This window comes from Henckelia pumila, chromosome 1, assembly GCF_033568475.1.
Source record: "Henckelia pumila isolate YLH828 chromosome 1, ASM3356847v2, whole genome shotgun sequence".
NCBI lineage: Eukaryota > Viridiplantae > Streptophyta > Magnoliopsida > Lamiales > Gesneriaceae > Henckelia > Henckelia pumila.
Genome location: NC_133120.1, coordinates 142,289,810 through 142,301,088, shown reverse-complemented (window position 1 = coordinate 142,301,088; position 11,279 = coordinate 142,289,810). Strand labels below are relative to the sequence as shown.

Here is an 11,279-nt window from a genome sequence, read left to right as displayed (position 1 = left end):
GCCATGTTTTTTGTTCCAGGGTGCGGGTGCGCTATCCTCGGGCGCAGGGGCACTGATCGCCGATAATTTTCTTAAAATTAAGAGCTACAGGGCGCGGGTGCGCCGTTGTCCGGGCGCAGGTGCTCCCTGCATTGTTCTTTATTGTGCGGCATTCTTGCAAAAATCATAACTTGAGTTCTAGCGTCGGATCGAGCTGAAATTTTGACAGCAGCTTTAAAACATCCTATATTCAATTTGAACGGTGGAGATTAGATTTGGATGTCCCTAGCAGCTCCAGTAAGTTTTTAAACTTGCAGCTCCGTAATTTCTTCTTTCCGCCTCTTCTCGGTACTTTCCTCCAATCCTTGCATCTCACAAAAACAACAACAAATACGCAAAAAATCCACTCGATACATCAAAAAAACCAAGTCAAATCATATGCAAATTAAGTAAATAAAATGCACTTATTAAATCCCCCCAAACTTAGACTTTTGCTAGTCCCGAGCAAAACAATAATAAGTAATATAATCGGCTTCCGAACATTCCAAGATTCAATACAAATGTCCGCTAATTTTCTCAAGAGTTCTCGTGTGTATGTGATTTACAATCTTGTCTATCCTTCTCGCTTTCGATACCCTAAGGCAACAAGTTTGTTTCATAGATTCATCAATTTCGCTCTCTAGTTTCAAAACACTCTCCACCAAGTTCAACTTTTACTCACTAAGATCAAAAGGAATTTTCAAGGTATATCAAAGCTTTTTCATAACATCGCTGGATTTTGCACCCAGTTTTATTTTAGCCCCATAAATTACCCGCAAACTTAGCTATTACTAAAAATAGGATTCAGATTTGAATCCCCTCGTCTATAGCTCGGATGGAGCATCAACCCTATTTTTTCCGCAAACTTTGCCATGGATCGGTGATTAGGATTTCAATCCCTTTACAGGCCTAGGAGTTGTACGTTTTTTTTTCTCTGTTGCTTTTGCAACTTTTTAGCTACTCAATGAATTCAATAAAATTTCCTAAATCATTTCTAAGCTCGTATTAGTCTACCTCGGTTTTGAGTATAAATCACCAAAGTTAAGAATCGAATCATCCAATCAACTCACAAAATCACAAAGCTTCTCTAATCACTAGAGTGTCAACAATCAAGGCATTTGTGTATATAGGTGAGAACTCAAGATTAAATATAGCTAACATTGACCTTTCAGCACAAAAATTTATTTTCGTCATAGGGCAACACAATTACACATCATATCTTTAACTCAAACTAACTCATGAAAAACTTTTAAATTATCACACACGCACACCCCCCCCCCCCCCCTCAATTTAAATATGTGCATTGTCCTCAATGTGAAATAATTCAATAATAAGAACGGAGGAATGCACATACCTGTGTCATGACGGTCAGTAGTCATAGCCCATCATCATTTCGGGTGCAAGTACGTTGATATTCGATATTTCTTCACAAATACTAGGACCTAGAATATAAAATTCAATGAGAACGTGAACAAGACATGCGACCAATAAGCTAAATAAAATTTAAATAAAAAAAACTTAAAATGCTAAAACAAAATTAAAAATAAAATAAAATTTGGGTTGCCTCCCAAAAAGCGCTTGGTTTAAAATCGTCAGCCTGACTTGACGCTGATTTTAGCCAATTCCTGTCACTTTATTGGAGGTCTTGTTTCTCTCTTTCACCCTCAAAACATACTCAAAAATCATCTTGGACTTGACATTCTTTTTCACTTTCTTCGCCACCTTCGGATCTCACCCACTCTTCAGATCTATTCCTACACCGAAATATTCACGTAAGAATCAATTAAATCAATGCGATTACAAACACGTACCTCATCTTGGTAATTCATGGTCTTATAAATATTAAAAGTGACCGGTTCACCACCAAATCTTAGAGTTAATTCACCCTCCTGCACATCAATTAAAGCTCTGCCAGTTGTCAAGAATGGTCTCTCCAAAATTAGAGGAACATTTTAATCTTTTTCCATGTCATTACAAAGTCAGCAGGAAAAATAAATTTATCTAATTTTACCAATACATCCTCCACAATTCCTCGAGGATAAGTAAGAGAACGGTCAGCCAACTACAGAGTAATCGTGGTTGGTTTCACCTCGCCAAGCTCCAAGGACCTGAAAATAGACAAAGGCATTAAATTAATACTTGCACATAAATCACATAATGCCCTATTAATATTTTCACCACTAATAATACAAGGAATAGTAAAACTCCCTAGATCTTTCAAGTTTTTTGGCAGTTCTTTTGCAGGATGGCGCTGCACTCTTCGGTCAACTTCACCGTCTCATATTCTTAAAGTTTTCTCTTCCTTGCCATCACATCTTTCATGAATTTTGCATAGTGTGGCATTTGCTCCAAAGTATCAGCGAATGAAATATTTATATGAATTTTCTTGAAGATGTGAAGAAACTTAGAAAACTTTTCATCCAACGCTTTTTTCTTGAACCACTGTGGATATGACAGAACAACTTTTGGCACAGGCGATTTCTCAGGCACAATTGCAGACTTGCTGGAATTTTTACTGACAAATGTTTCAGATTCAACCTCAATCTCTTCAATTCGATCCTCTTCATCCACTACCTTTGGGTCATCTACCCCAACTTCCTTACCACTTCATAAAAGTGACAGCCTTGCATTGCTCCCTTGGATTAACTTCAGTATTTCTAGGAAACCTCCTCTCTGCTGATTATTCAATGCATTCGCCAATTGACCAATTTGTGTTTCAAGATTTTTCATAGAAGTGATCACATTGGTCAAGTGTGTCTCCATACTATCAAGCTTATTCTCATTCCTCTTAAATCTTGTGGATGACTCCGAAATAAAATTATGCACCAAATTTTCCGAAGATGGTTTACCCTCACCATTCTTAGTATTGAACCCCGATGGAGGATTCAACACATTCTTATTGTTGGCATAGGAAAAATTCTCATGATTTCGCAAACTCGGATGATATTGATTGGGTGCAGGATTACCTCGATAGTTATTGAAATTTCTGTTGTTCACATACTTAGCTTGCTCCACACTCTCAAATCCATCAGCATAATTTACGGTAGTCTCCAGTGATGCTGACTCGGTTGAACTTTGATTCCCTTTGGTCAGGGCAGCCAATTGTGTAGAAATAGTAGCCATTTGAGCAGTCAAGGCCGTGAACGCATCAACTTCATGAATTCCAGCAAGCTTCCTTATTGGAGTTCTCTCACACGGACATTGATAACTATTGATAGTCATTTGCTCAAGCATCTCATAAGCCTCCGCAGAAAATTTAAAAAATATTGAACCTCCAGCCGCAGCATCCACAGAAATCCTAGTTGGCTCATTCAAACCATTGTAGAATAATTCAATCTGTTCCCAATCCAAAAAATTATGGTTCGGACACTTTTTTAGCAATTCCTTGTACCGCTCCCAAGCTTCATAAAGTAGCTCGTAATCTTGCTGTTTGAAATTAGTGATCTCTATTTTCAGTTGGGCAGACTTGACAGGTGGAAAATACTTAGCCAGTAATTTTGAAGACATGTCCTCCCATGTAGTGATGCTCCCCAACGGTAGTGACTGTAATCAACTATGAGCATTCTCCCTAAGAGAGAACGAGAACAATCGTAGTCTGATAGTGTCCTCAGTAACACCATGAATTTTCACTGTGTCAGCAATCTCCAGAAAAGTGAGCAGATGTAGATTCGGATCTTCAGTAGCTGCACCCATAAACTGATTCTGCTGCACCATATTAATCAAAGCTTGCTTCAATTCAAAATTTTTCGCCGTGATATTCAGTCGAGCGATTCCAGAGTAATGATTAGTGATCACCGGTCTAAAATGATCTCTGATTGGCACCGGAGCATTATTTTCACATCTTTCTCTTTCTCCTCTATTTTCTCTATTTTCATCCATTTATTGTAACTCTTCTCTTCTTGCTTTTCTTCAAAGCTTTAGAAGTTTTCTCGATTTCCGGATCAAATAGCAGTGAGCTGTAACTTTGCATTTTTCGCATAAAATGCATAAACAAGAGACAAATTTAAAATTAAAACCAACAAATAAAATAAAATTCTCTAAATCAAAATTAATAATAATTAGCATAATTTAATATAAATCAAATAAAATTCATTCCCCGGCAACGGCGCCAAAAACTTGTTGCGTGTTTTTGTGCCCGCAAGTCCACGGTGTCAAGTTTTTTAATACAGAAAATGAGTCCAAGTCGATCCCACAGAGAATGAATAAAATGATATTATATTAAATATTTGTAACTAATCAAATCTCAATCCTATGTAAAGCTACGAGAATGATTTGAGTTTAATCAAACTAAATTTTTAAAACTAAAACTTTGCAAGAAATAAAATTAAGTAACCTCGACTTCGCAAGATGAAAATTCAATAGGAGCTAAATGCTAGAGGTTCGACTTCACTTGAATTTCTATGTGACGCCCGGGGCTAAGGAGGTGGGGAGTGATCGCCGGTGTCAAGAGGTTGCACAGACAATGAGCGGCTCCTGGTAGGCTTTTAGGCAGAGGAAGGCATGAATGAACCGATCCCGTGCCGGAATGAGAGGGATTCGGAGACTTTGTAGGTATGGGACTGCATAGTTGAGGAGGGCTTAAAATATTTCATACGTACTGCTCATATCAAGAAGGTTCATCTTCTTTTCGGGAGCTCATCATATAAGGACTCCAATGATAACCGTGCTTGACTTGGGGCAATTATAGGATGGGTGATCCCCTGGAAAGTTTCTCAGGGTGCGTGTGAGTGAGGACATAAGCATGCTGGAAAGACCCGTTTTGATACAGTGGATTGTTACAAATGGTTTCAGAGACGACCTCTCTTAGTACGGTATGGTTCGGGGACGAACCAAGAGGAAGCTGATGAGCATGTGACGCCCGAGGCTAACGAGGCGGGGAGTGATCGCCCGTGCCAAGAGGTTTCACGGACAATGAGCGGCTCCTGGTAGGCTTCTAGGCGTAGGGAGACATGAGTGAACCGATCCCGTGCCGGAATGAGAGGGATTCTGAGACTGTGTAGGTATGGGACTGCATAGTTAAGGAGGGTTTAAAAGATTTCATACGTACTGCTCATATAAAAAAGGTGCATCTTCTTTTCGGAAGATCATCATATAAGAACTCCAAAGTTAAGCGTGCTTGACTTGGGGCAATTATAGGATAGGTGAACCCCTAGAAAGTTTCTCAGGGTGCGTGTGAGTGAGAACATAAGCATGCTGGAAAGACCCGTCTTGTTACAGTGGATCGTTACATTCTACCATAATTTATTTCTATTGATTGTTTAATTATAAATTATTTTAGTTTATTAGCCAAGAATCCCTATTATTTTCTACTACCTCTCGAGTGTCAAGCAGAAATTCGTATTCAATAGCAAACTCAATATGTCTATCTAAGTTTAACTATTTAATCCGGTAAATGGCACAATGATTCTTCAACGACTTCTATGGAGTTATATCCTCTCGAACAATATAAACAAAAAAGATGTATTTTCCTATATTGTATTCAAAATACCCTCTCTCGAGTGATATATTCTAAATAATATATCATTCAATCTATGACCAATAAATTGAAAGCATTAAAATCAGGAAAACACAAATAAACTGTGCGAAAAATTCAAATATATAAATCAAAATATTTAATTCATAGTTTCCAGTCAAGATCCGTCTACCTCTAGACTAATAAATTAGTTCATAACGCAATTAAAAATCAAATAACACATGTTTTTCAGACAATCCATCAAACTAGAAAATTAGAGTTCAAAGAGAAACTAGAACGAAGTATAATTAAGCTTCTCCGTCGCCAGATGCCGCCGTCTTCCGTCTTCATATCGAGTTCTTGAGCTCTTGTGCACTCCAATCTCTCAATAGTCGTCCCTCTATTTTGAATCCCTTTCTAAACCCTCGTATCCTTCAAAATAATCCAAAAATCCTTTTTAAACTCGATTAGAGACTTTCCATAATTTTGGAGATTACGCAGCATGGGTTGCGCTATAAGAATGCATAATTTTTTCGGAAATAAAAGCTACAGGGCGCGGGTGCGCCCTATTCTACACTCATTTTCTTGTTCCGACTTCAGTTTCTTTTTGCTTCGATCTTATTTTCTTCTCTCATTTCATCTTTTTCACTACTTTTTCTCACCAAAAATTGATTGTTACCTAGATTTCTGCAACGACACAAACAACAAGAAAACATGCATAATATCACTCGATACATAACAACAGTCAAGTCAAATCATATAAAATATAAGTTCAAAAATAGCACTTATCAGGGTGATTTAGGATGTTTATGAGGTGTCGGTTCTAACGGGAAGTCTTTTGGATAGGAATGTGCTAGTTTATGGGCCGTACGGGCCGAACGCCCGTGTCGACCCATTGTGGGGTAAGTCTAAGTGATTCTAGGAATGTTTATAAGTTTAATGGTGGCCACCTGCACGTCATTAATCCATTAATTCAAAGTTTATATTATTTTTCTGGATCGTGTAATTATATTCATTCAATGCCCTTATCTTTCGCGTGAGTAAACTTCAAATTATTCATGTTCTAGTCCCGAAGTATAAATTATGAACAGATGAAAAGGTGAAAAGATGAAAAGTTAAATGTGAAAGGTTAAATTAAATGTAAAGTAAATGAATAAGGAGAGTTGATTGTGACTTAGACTTGCAATGATGGGTCGGGGGATGCCCTGACTCACTTGCCAAAATTAGACGTGTAGTACGAGGTCGGGAGACATCTCGACTTCCTTACCAACCAGACGTTTAGTACGAGCTCGGGAGAAATCTCGGCTTCCCTGCCATGCAATTCAAAGGGGCAATGTGATGTCGGGAGAGATCTCGGTATCCTTGCCGGCATAGTACTGTAGCCATTATATTGATCGATAAAAAACCATAGTCACAATTGAGAATCTAAATTCAAAAGATAATTGAAAAGGAAATTGCTCATGAATGTGATATTTTAATTGCATATTGTGAATGTTCTACTTCGGGCATGTATTGTATTTCGTTCGTGTTAGTTCATTGTATACTTAGTATTATTTTTTGTATGTCACATGTATTTTGAACCCTCGTTATTTCAAAGTGCAAATATTGTTGAGTCTTTAGGCTCACTACTATGCTTGGTGCAGGTTAGACTTTGTTGATATCGAGGGGCATGACTCTCGAGTGGACTGCGATGCGGGCACGACACATCCCTCCGACCTATGCTAGTCTTCCGCAGAGTTTATTCAAACTTAAATGTCTAGAAGTAGTTATTTTGTTTGTTGAATAAATGTAAATGTAATAATATTTAGATTTGTTATTGGCATGAAAATATTAAATTTTTAAATATTTGGGTGTTTGAAATGTCGTATCCCTTTCTTTAGATTCTCGTTCATTTTTATCGGTCTTGTCTATCTGTATAGTTGTATTTTTAAGTTGCTGTCTGTGACAGGTGAGTTTTAATATAAACAGATAGATCATGCCGAATTTTTTTGAAAAATCCGTATTTTATTTAATTATTAATTAAAGTAGATAGTGGTCGTTTCAGTTGGTATTTGAGCATGGTTCTGGTTGGGTTGTACCTATTGCCGGTTGCAAGAAACTCGAGAAGTCTCGCCTCAAAGGCTGTAAGTTTTAAAGAATTTTATATGTTAGTGATACTTGAATTAATACTTTAAATGTTTTGATGTCATCCATTTTAAAATATTTTCAAAAAAAAGTAGATGTTTAATTTATTTAAATGAGTAGCTCAGTGTCTATTTTGTTTAAAAATTGTTTTTAGTAGTTTAATGTGTACCATTCATATGTTTATTTTGTAGCATGCGACTTTAAGTTAAACGGAGTTGGTGTACCAATATTTCTTTCAGGTTTAGACAGTACGTGAATGTTTTTTGAGTTATTAGGTAGTGCTAATAATTTTTATGGCAATGTAGGAGTTTGTTGAAAATATTAAACTTGCGCATTAGGAAATATTAGTTGTTGTGTCATTGTTTTAATTTATTCTATTATGAATGTATTTTAATATGGCACAACTAAGTGAATATTTTATTTAGAAATTTCTAGACGTGTGTTTTGTCAGTTAAGTTTATGAATCAAACTCGTGTGAAGACTTGGGATACATACTTTGTATTATATTATAGATAGTTTGAGTCTTACTCTTGCTTCAGGGACAAATATGATTTTTGGATAATAGTAAATCGGTTACGAATGAGCCTTTCGATTATGTGAACTATTATTCCGATCATTATTTCCTTATTATTAATTTGTTCTTGTATCCATTGCAACATTTATTTTCGAGTTTCCAAAATCTCTTTGCACTTCCTATGTGCATTTGTGGAATCATATGACATCAGTCAAAGTTGTATTCTACTACTTTGTCATTGGTTGAACTTTTTAATAAAACCTTGTTCGTATTTCACATTTCATGAAATTTTCCTTGGTTTCTAGAGCCACATGTTGATGTGAGTAAGTTTCACTTTGTTTTTTTATTGGTGATCTACTTACGTTGTGTGGTTGACATCTGAATATATCTTAGGATTGTTGTTTCCCTGATTATTGACTTGTGTGATCTTCTCTTGACCGAAGTCACGCTAATTGCCCTTGATTGTTCTTTGATTGCTCGGGCATGATGTCACTACCCATGGATGAGTGATCACGAGATTTGTTTTTTTGTTGGCTCACATTCGTTGTTCTTGGAGCCTCTATTATTATACACTCACCCCTAGAATTTGATTTACGAGTGAGTTGTATTCACTTATCAAGATTTTTTTTTATCTTTAACTCGTTTGTTTGTAATGCTTGAACTATCTCATTTCGTATTGAGCAGCATTACTTATATGTTTGTTTTTTTTCATGACCCATCATGATGAGGATTTAAGTGGATTATAGTTTCAACTATCATTTTGATTTCTTGTGTAGAGATTGGATCATAACCGCATAGAAAGTGTTTAGACCGTTGAGATTTAGTATTAATACTAGATAAAATTCTAAGTTATCGCGGTGATCCGAGGAATGACGACTACCAATTATATCTAGTTCTATCGAGAAGAATGCTAGTTAGTGAATTAGTTGAATGTGTTATTTCATTATAAGCAGGATCGTTAAGAGTAAATAGACGACTTTGGTAAGTTGAATGGTTGTGTTAATGATTTGATTAGGATTTGTAGCATATTCGGGAATGAATATTTGATTTGGGAATTTTTGGATTTCCAGATCTGCTGTCGAGCTGAACTAGAGGTTTGAGATATTTCTTCAGGCGATATGTAAGAATTATTAGGTATTTAGAGACAATCTAATCCCATACACAGATAATAGCTCATGGAATATTTTGGATTCAAGAGTAAATAGGGATTTCTTAGTCGTTGCGTCTGGAATTAAAAAAAGGTGGTTAAATCCGTTGAAAAATTTTAACTAAGAATTGAACTTTCGGAAGGATCAAGAATGCCCTAGGAGGTGATAGTGAAATTGGTGAATGGAGGAATGAGATTTGTTTAGCTACTCATTTGGATTTTATATATTATTGGATAATATCTAGGAGCTGAACATCAATGGATTTTATGGTTGTGATTTCTTTTCAAAGATTAGATTTAATTTTTTTAGAAATGGTTCAACCAATCCTAAGATTGAGTAGAGCTATTCGTCCTACTGGTAGGCTAACTGAACTAGAGTTGTTGCCTAGGAAAATTTTTAATCTTCTGTAGAAGCGTTGTGAGTTGTAGTAACTAATACAAGTTTGAGTATGGTATTAAGCAAAACTATGCTAATAAGGGGCGCAAACCTTTAGAATTTCAAATATGGTTATTAAGTTTTTCTTGAAGGTATCATCGTTCCGTAATACTGTTGATTTGGGTATCAAGGGAACTTAACTTGTTTGTCGGTCTTTATGCGATTGTAGAGGAGATTGGTAATTTATTTTATCATTTGGACATGCCGCAGAGTTTGGATGTAGAAGTATGGGTCAGATCCATCTCGTACCTTGAGGGCAGATGAAAAGATTTGTATAGTTCCTTTAGCCATCTTATTTAGAAAAGTTTAGTGATTAATTGCTAAGTATTTTGGGAACTTGTGGACTTCTTAAGAGCTTGAGTTCTAGATTATATGTGTTTAGCTTAATTGGTAAATATACATTAAGCGTAGTTTCGTTGTTAGAAAGCTTTTAATTTATAATCGAGATTGACATAAATTATTTATTGGTTTTAAGGACTTTATTGCTTGAAATTGAAAGAGTGGGTGCCCGGTGAGCCAACTTGTGGCTAAGGGCTTTAATGACTCTATGTATAAACAATCTTTTGTTTAATATAATTTACACTTTTATAATGGCATTTACTTTATCTTTTATCATATTATTATGTTGTGACATACTATAAGATGTTTAGATGAAGACCTTGAATATACTATAGTGTATGTAAGATGTGGTGGCACATGGGGATGGCTATCATGAAACACATCTTATAATCACTGTATATTCTAAACAGTTCCTAGTCGATTGAGCCGTCCGTTAATAAGGATAAGGATCGCTCGAGATTGAGAATAGCATTTGCGATGCCGAGTACCACGTTTCATTGGTATGGAACATAGAGATGTTCAAAGCATGCAAATGGATATTCATACGATGAATGATCGAACTACCCTATCCGGACTTTCCAAGTGGTTATCACTTATCGAGTGGATAAAGTCCGCGGTTTTGGTTGTACACCATTAGTCCTTACTACTTGAAACATCATTGAGACTCTATATGCTAGTACTGTACTTTGACTCGTTTACCGACTCTATTGGGGTCATCAGGTGTCGGGATTGGGTACAGTTACGACACATATAGGATTCGATGCTTTGTTGTCAAGGATTCACCACATACTTGCTAGTGTGGATATCCTATGCAATCTGAGGAGATATTAGTGTGACGAATCTCTGGCCAGAGTACATGATGTGTTTTAAGAAATGGTTTCTTAGTAGCACATGCGATGTCACTATTTGATCTTCAAGATGCATTGCATAGTTATCGAATCTCGAACGACTCTCGATTTACCAATAGTTGTTGATTCGATCGGGATATATGGATGAAGGGACCGTACTGTACGCTAACCAAAATCTATTGGTTCTTGCAGGCACTATCAGTGATACCTAGGGAATCATGGGGCGATGTTGCTAGGCGCTCTTACCATGATTCAATGGGCAAGCCGGAAATTGTTGTTCCAAGTCACAAGGAGTTGTGAGGCCACGGCTAGCTGTATCCCTGAACCATTGAGGGTCACACAAGTAATGGATTTTTAATCCCCGTTGAGATAATTAAATTTAAAGAGTTAAATTTAGTGAA

General features: G+C 36.5%; 1 non-coding gene across 1 annotated transcript; it reads left to right on the top strand.

Annotated features, from left to right (window-relative positions):
* The first annotated feature begins 3,370 nt into the window (after positions 1-3,370).
* Positions 3,371-3,477, top strand: LOC140876783 (small nucleolar RNA R71). The gene has a single exon (XR_012149016.1). It is a non-coding gene; the product is annotated as a small nucleolar RNA R71 (small nucleolar RNA).
* The last annotated feature ends 7,802 nt before the right edge of the window (positions 3,478-11,279 follow it).